At 37.6% G+C, this 7,316-nt stretch overlaps 1 long non-coding RNA gene across 1 annotated transcript; it reads right to left on the bottom strand.

Moving 5' to 3' along the window:
- Positions 1-916: 916 nt before the first annotated feature.
- On the bottom strand, positions 917-6,481 carry LOC125697096 (uncharacterized). Its single transcript, XR_007378679.1, has 3 exons — positions 2,924-6,481; positions 2,294-2,472; positions 917-2,168 (listed from the first exon to the last, which is right to left on the bottom strand). It is a non-coding gene; the product is annotated as an uncharacterized LOC125697096 (long non-coding RNA).
- Positions 6,482-7,316: the final 835 nt, after the last annotated feature.

The following is a 7,316-nucleotide window of genomic DNA, read 5'->3' as shown; positions in this document are numbered from 1 at the left end:
CATATACAGTCAACCTGCATAAACTGTGCTCTGAATTCAATCCTTCTTCACCAAATCCTCTCTTCGCTTTAATTCACTGAACTGTAGAGAATGTAATAATAGATTGTTTTAATCATAGAGTAATTTCATCTTGGAATAAGAAATAGCTGTGGTGAGAATCTTTTCCCACTTACTTTGGTAAGAAAATGTATTCCTTGAAACTCAAGAATTGATTAAATGCCCATCACTTCTTACAGCACATCATTAGGGGGACTTTCAATCAATACAGCAAGGTCCCTTTCACCTGTACTGTCACCAAAATGTGGCTTCTGCTTCTAAATGTATGTTTGAACAATGAACTTACAGAATATGGGAAAAAGAGGGATTTTTGTAGGGTGATTTGGGATTTGAACCTTAGAAAGCAAGAGAATAGCAAACAGGATATATACGGACTTGCTCTGACATCATACCTGCTATACCATCATGCAAATTTGCTTTGACAGAAGTGCCAGAATAGTGAAGATGATAATTTAGGGAAGAATATTCCAAGAAGTATCTTTCATTGGTAACACTTAAACTAATTTGAGTCCTAAAAGAAAGAAGACTTGAACCAAGGCTGGTGTGGAGCAGCTCTTTCCATCTCTGTGGAAATTCACAACTCATTTAGCCCACATTGAGCCTCTGAGACTGAGTGCAACTGCTGTCATAGGATAATTTGCTAATACTCCTAAATATGCATTTCTGTTCCTTTTCTTTCCTCTCCACCTCTCTACATGTGAGTATAACACTGCTTGGCAAGTTAAATACTTTCCAAGTATACTTTTTTTTTTTTTTTTTTTTTTTTTTTTTTGTCTGGAATCTTAGAAACAAAAAATCAGAGAATACCTTCCTGAAAAGAAAATTCAACCCAACACCAGTGTGATGTCATGCGAGGAGCCCAGGAAGTCTGCTTTTAGCTCATGATATCAGTTACAGGCTACTGACAGCTGAAATGTTGACAATAGGGTTTTTTTCCTTTGAAATGGCAGAAATTCTAAACTGTCTTTAGAAATATGCTACTCCAATGACATTTTGGTCAGTTTTGCAGGCTCAGAGTAGCCTGCAAAAACTCAAATTTTGGCTGAGTCCAAAGAATGTAGCCACAGAAAGGCATCTAAGCTATCTTTTACAGAGTACTGACTGATTTTGCAAAGATTTTTTTTCAGTACTTGGAAAAGTGAGTAGAATGTTGTTCTCCCAGAGAGCAAGAGTTTCTTAGGTGTCTATATTCTTATAGTCATGGCAGCTAATTTACTTCCTACAGGAACTATTTATACAAAACTTTCCTTAATGAATGATTTTTTTGCTCACCACTGATTCTAATAACTAAGCAAAAAATTGCTGTCAGAAAACACAAACTTGCATTAACTTTGCTCCATACGAGTACTTATATTAGCAGATATAAAGCATCAGGTATTCCATGCTTTTCTAACTGGGCTACTGCCAGTAATGGCTACATAAGACACAGATTCACTGTTCTCAGCTGCTGAGCTGAGGGTAGATCTGATCACGGACAGTCCATTAAAGATCCTTCATGCAGCTGTGTAACTTAAGTATTATAGCAGCTATTCATTTCTGGCTCGAACCAGAAAATATTCCTGTCCTGTCTCCATCCTGCTGAACTGTTTTGCATATTTCCAATTTTTAGTTCTTTTATAGGCTTGTGATAGAGAGTGATTTAATTTCATAATGTGACACTAGGCTTAAATGAAAAGTGATAAGTATAGCTTGATAAACACAGAGCACTGATATTTAATGTATTCATCTCCACCCTGCAAGTTTAAAAACAATGATCAGTGATTAGAAAATAAGCTTAGCTTGATTTTATTTATGGAACACAGTTAATGAATCTGTTTTTCACTGAATAATTGCAGTAATTGACTGAAATAGTAGTAGAAAGTGTAACAGTAAACAGGTCAGATCAAGTGCAAATTTAAATGTTTACTCTCGGATGTCTTTTAACCAATTTTTATCTCAACGGACGTGTAGCATTTTCTTGTTGACTTAAATTTTCTTCATATTCCTGTCCAGAATTCAAACATAGGTTTACAGTAACTTTCTGTGGGCAATTACCTTCTATTGCTAGTAGAGTTGGTGATCAGATGACAGCATTTTCTTTCTTTCCTTATTGCCCTACAGTGTAAGGATGGCTGTAAAAATAAAAAGTGAAAGTTTGTACAATCCCTTATGAAGATACCTGATTTTTTTACTCTACATCTTCAAACAAAATTGTGAAATGATGTGGCAGTTTTACATGTTCACAGAATTAATTCACCTTCAGTTTGCCTACAGTGGGAATCCAGAAGCTGTAAAATGGTGCACCATATGTACCACAAGTGATTGCCAGGTATCGATGCCAGTCTGATGAGTACAGATGCCTACTCTGAGGAAATCTGAAGTACTTGTGCATTGAAACATGTTCACAAACTCTTCAGACAGGCTTTCTGTGGGCCTCTGTTTCAAACAAACAAAAACAAAAAGAAAAATGAGAGATTTCCCTGAAGATGACACATGTAAGAAAAGAAAATAGCAGTTGCTAGCACTGGCTAAACTTAAATCAGCTAAAGACTGCAAATCATGACAAGTAATTCTGGCCAACTTGGTTTTTAAAATCCTAAGCCATGATAAACGAGAAAAGCAAAATCTGATCTCCACATCTGTAAGCTTTAGGTTAAATCAATTATCTGAACTGAGTCATCTCAAGTTGCTAAAGGTATAACAACCCTGTAAGAGGTTCTCTCTTCTGTCTTCTCTCATTCTATAACATATATAACGAATTATTATTTGAATTTCATGGATGTTACTGATTCTCAACCTTATCATTCCTAAATTTGCTACTAACTTTGACATTTATTTCTTCTGCTACCAAAATGTTCACAGATTTTCAAGCTTGCCCATGCCTTACCACAAAAAAGTGCAGAGGTCATCAAATTAGAATTAGCCCAAGCTGTAATTTCCACTGAGCACTGTCTTCTGCTCAGGACACATCACGGGTCTCCAGGAAGCAGAGCTTGTTAGTGCAGGCTCAGAGCCATGCTCCTGTGGCAGCAGCACTTCAGGACTTGAGCTAGTTCAGGCCATGCCTGAACCATAAAAGGATGCCAAATACCAAAAAAACACATCAGCTATCAATAAATGTAAGTATGAGTTTTTCAACACATTAATTTATATCAGTAACTTCTACTGAGTATCATGAAAAACACTATGTCAGGCAGCAGAATGAGACCCACGCTACCTTCGTAGAGTCATAGAATCATAGAACCATTTGAGTTGGAAGGAACACTTAAAGCACAAGTCCAACTCCCCTGCAACAAACAGGGACACCTACAGCTAGAGCAGATTGCTCAGAGCCCCATACAGCCTGACCTTGAGTGTCTCCAGGGATGGGGCATCCTCTAAATCTCTGGTCAGCCTGTTCCAGTGTCTTACCACCTTTACTGTAAAAAACTTCTTCCTTATATCCAAATGAAATTTCCCACTATTCAGTTTGAAACCATTTCCCCTTGTCCTGCCACAGCAGACCCTGCTAAATAGTCTGTGCCCTTTGTAGAGCCCACCTTGAGATACTAACCATCTGTACAAACAATAGAAGATTCCTGTGTTTTAACACTTACCTTATGTATGTGAGCATTGACCATATAATGTACACATTAACATTTGTAATGCAACAGACTGCTTTTTTCATTTTTTGTTAGTTACAAAACCTTATTTGTAACATTTGTAAATGCTCATTCCATTATTTGCAAGCACTAACCAAACACAGATTGTCTGTGCCAAAGGCCAGAGCAGGAAGGTATATCCAGTGGCTGCAATCATCTCAACCTAAAGAGGAAATAAAAAAAGTGCCTGGCAATTTAATTGAAATCTTTAACACAAAGAAAAAACATATAGAGTATTTTGTATTTCTCAAAGGCCAGATTTGCCTTTCTTTAGAAATTCATAATGAAGTAGCTTCAGCAAACCTCCCTCCATCCCTCCCCAAATCTCTTTGCATCAGGTAAAATTGAAATCTTATTAACCTGAGCTAAACATAGCCTGCTTCGACTGGATGGAAGACTTCTACAGGGATAAATGCCATCTCTACAAAGCGTTCTCCCCGGCTGGTCAGGTCCCCAGGTTAATACATATAAATAATGCTTTTGATTTATGTTATAGGCAGCTGTAACAGATGAATGGCTTTAATTTACCAAGCTAGCAAATCAGCATTTTTTTAACAAAAAGTAAATTCCTTCCTTGCCAATGCAATTGAGAAGGCTTAGAAAGGCTTACGACATGGACTCTGTAGCTGGTCAGTAACCCAGAGGAACTGTCTGTCCCCACTGAAAATAATGGTCTGTTTCTGTGTCTGTTAGTAAAGGTGTGACCTATCAGTTATTGGTGGAAACAAAGTACACAATAAATAAATCCCTCATGGTATTTGTCTGAGTATCTTCTGTATTTGAAATGTCAAACAGAGAACTTTCACTCAAAATTCAGCCTTCCTCATTTCTAATTAATCTCACCAAAATCTTCATCAGAGATGAAGGCTGGAGTGATCTTCCTGCAGCTTTTACCAGCTGGCTTTTACCAAATATTTAGCATTCGCAAATCCACTGAATTCAACTGCTTCAGATGCCAAAATAAGGCTTATGTATGAAATACTAACTTTGACACCGTTAAAGGCTGACAGTCTTACAAAGCAAATGCACCAGATCGATAACCCAGAATCAAAGAAGCGTTCTGCTTGCCACTTTCCATACCCATACTCAGGAAGATAACCAGGTGTAGTAAGGAAATTATCTGTATCCTGCTTGCTTTTCCTGTTGGTGACGCCACTTTGCCTGTAACTATCACTTAAAATTACTGAAGACTGCATCATCTGAGATAGGTCAGTATGTATATCTGAATAGCTTGGACATAACATATAAACATATGTACAACTACCCCTTCATGCACCATTCCTTTCTTATTTGGAAATGTGATGTGGTTGCTTTCTGTTATTACCATCAGATATTTGTTTCACCCCATTTCATCTGGAGTTCGTATAGACATAATAAGCATCAGTCCGGATGGTGATCCTCAGATCAGCAGTGCTATAGTCTGAGTCTTCACAGTACCAAAATATCAACAGCCCAAAGTCCTGGTTGTGTGTAACTGAAAGACAGAACTATTGAGACATTTAATCAGGATACTTTTACTGATGGCGATACTCTTCTTAGGCATCCTTTGCAATATGATTTGATGAGAAGAAATAGTACATCTAACAAGAAAAGCTTGTTTACTTGTCTTGTTTATTCTTTTATGATAGAAGAACTATCTTTGGTGTTCTACTTCTCCTTTTTTAACCAGTAAGTAAAATAATGTAAACAAAACCCACATATCTCAACCTAGCTCGTTCTTTAATGTGGCATTCAACTAATTTCCATTAGGGTCATGTTTATAGTTGAATTTTTAGTTTATTGTCATATATCACATCCAAGCTAATTATGAACTCAGAAAAATAAGAATGCCTGAGTTAGTAGAGAGTGGAGTTTTCAATTAAAATATAAAATATTTTTTTTGGCAAGGATCACAAGATGGTGCTATTACACATGGCCATCGATATCAATCTTCATCCCCTTTTAGATATTTAAATTATTCTTTAATGTAAGAAGAAATATTGTGTTACATTGGAGTGCATTTGAGATTTTGTTTTTCTGAGAATGTTTTTTATAAGTACTTATCTCATTTCCAGGTCTGAGATACAGTTTCTTAGTAAAATAAGTCTGCCAGAGAGTCTGCCACACTGAGTCATTGGAAATGGAAGCAGATAGTTAAAGGTGCCAGGCGCACAATCCTATATAGTTTTAATTTGGGGCTTTCTAGTTCAAAACTCATGAATAAAAAGGCCAAGTTTTTCCATATCTTTTAATCATTGCAAGTGACCAATAATCTAAAATTAAAGCAATGAAACCAAGCTATACAAGGAAATAGACTTGCTATATAATCTGCATAGTGTATCTGGGTTTCATTTTACCACACTGGTTTAATAGCTTATTACAGCAATCCAGCTGGTGTTCCAGGAATAGATCATTTCGCTGCTATGAGTGGGATTTTTTTTGTTCTCACATTTATCAAATATTCTGGCCAGCTGGCAGTCTTTGCATGCTTGGCTTCATACTGCACCAGCCCCAGTGAGTGCAAATAATCTATAAAACCTTGATGTGGAGGATTAGATGGGTTCTAAGAGGACATCTGTGAAAACATGGGTGAAAACCTTTGGAGACTTCTGCAGTCACTTGCCAAAGGTGTGTCTGTTCCTTTTCCACATGGCTGGGTATTATGTAACAACACACAGTAATGCACTTGCCTGCAGAGTCAGAGAAAATAAATTGAAAGCATATAATTAAGCAGCACAGGAATATGGTTTTACCATATGCAGAATACCATTCAAAACCTGCCGCTTAGTGAAGGGCTCATATGAAAACCAGGGAAAAAAGATCATATTTTCCTGGTTTTTTTTTTTTTTGTTTTTTTTTTTTTCCTTTTTTAGTCAGGAGAAAATATGGGATCCTCTTGTCACAGGCTTAACTGAAATTCAGTCCTGGCATTCTGCTCTGCCAACCCAACAAATATCATCACCCTCTAAAGAATGTGGTTAGCCTATGGAGCTTTGATATACAGACTGTAAAGACAACTTTACCAGGGGTTACATTTTAAAACCAAAGAAAACAGAAACACTGATTAAGCTGCTAAACCTTTTTTGCTTTCTTCTGACTTTACTGTCCTTATTCAGTACACTGAAGGTTAGGGGCTTCTACTAAGCAAAGGAACGTGTAAGAAACTTACTCCCATAGTCTGAAAACCTAAAACACCTACTCCAAACAGGAGAGTGGAGCAGGTGCGCTTTGAGGTTATGACTGAAATGCAAACAAAAATAAAAGAAGGATCATCACACTGTGACCCATCAGAAGTCTAGTAAACATCCTCAGGTGCTGTTGTTTAAAGAAGAAATGCAAACTGGGAAAGGAGGGATCCGGTTTGCAATTGAAACTCAAATTGAAGGGTTTGTGTGTAGGCATCTTGATTCAAAATTGGGTCCGTAGAGTCAGCACAGCACCAGCAGCAGCAGGGCTCAGCATCCCCACCAAAACAAATGTCTATTGCCCCTATCTGCCTTGCAGAGAACATTGCCCAGCCTTGCACTGCACCCCAGGAACATCTGAAGCACCTTCAGGTCCAGCATCATACCTGCCAGCTCCTGAGGAGAGCTGTCTCCAGCTGATACAGCACACCTAGCAGCTGGAAGAGTGCTGTTTAAGCTATATGAACTGCACGCT

This window comes from Lagopus muta, chromosome 1 (genome assembly GCF_023343835.1).
Source record: "Lagopus muta isolate bLagMut1 chromosome 1, bLagMut1 primary, whole genome shotgun sequence".
NCBI lineage: Eukaryota > Metazoa > Chordata > Aves > Galliformes > Phasianidae > Lagopus > Lagopus muta.
Note: the sequence above shows the minus strand (reverse complement) of the source record. Positions and strands in the feature narration are given on the sequence as shown.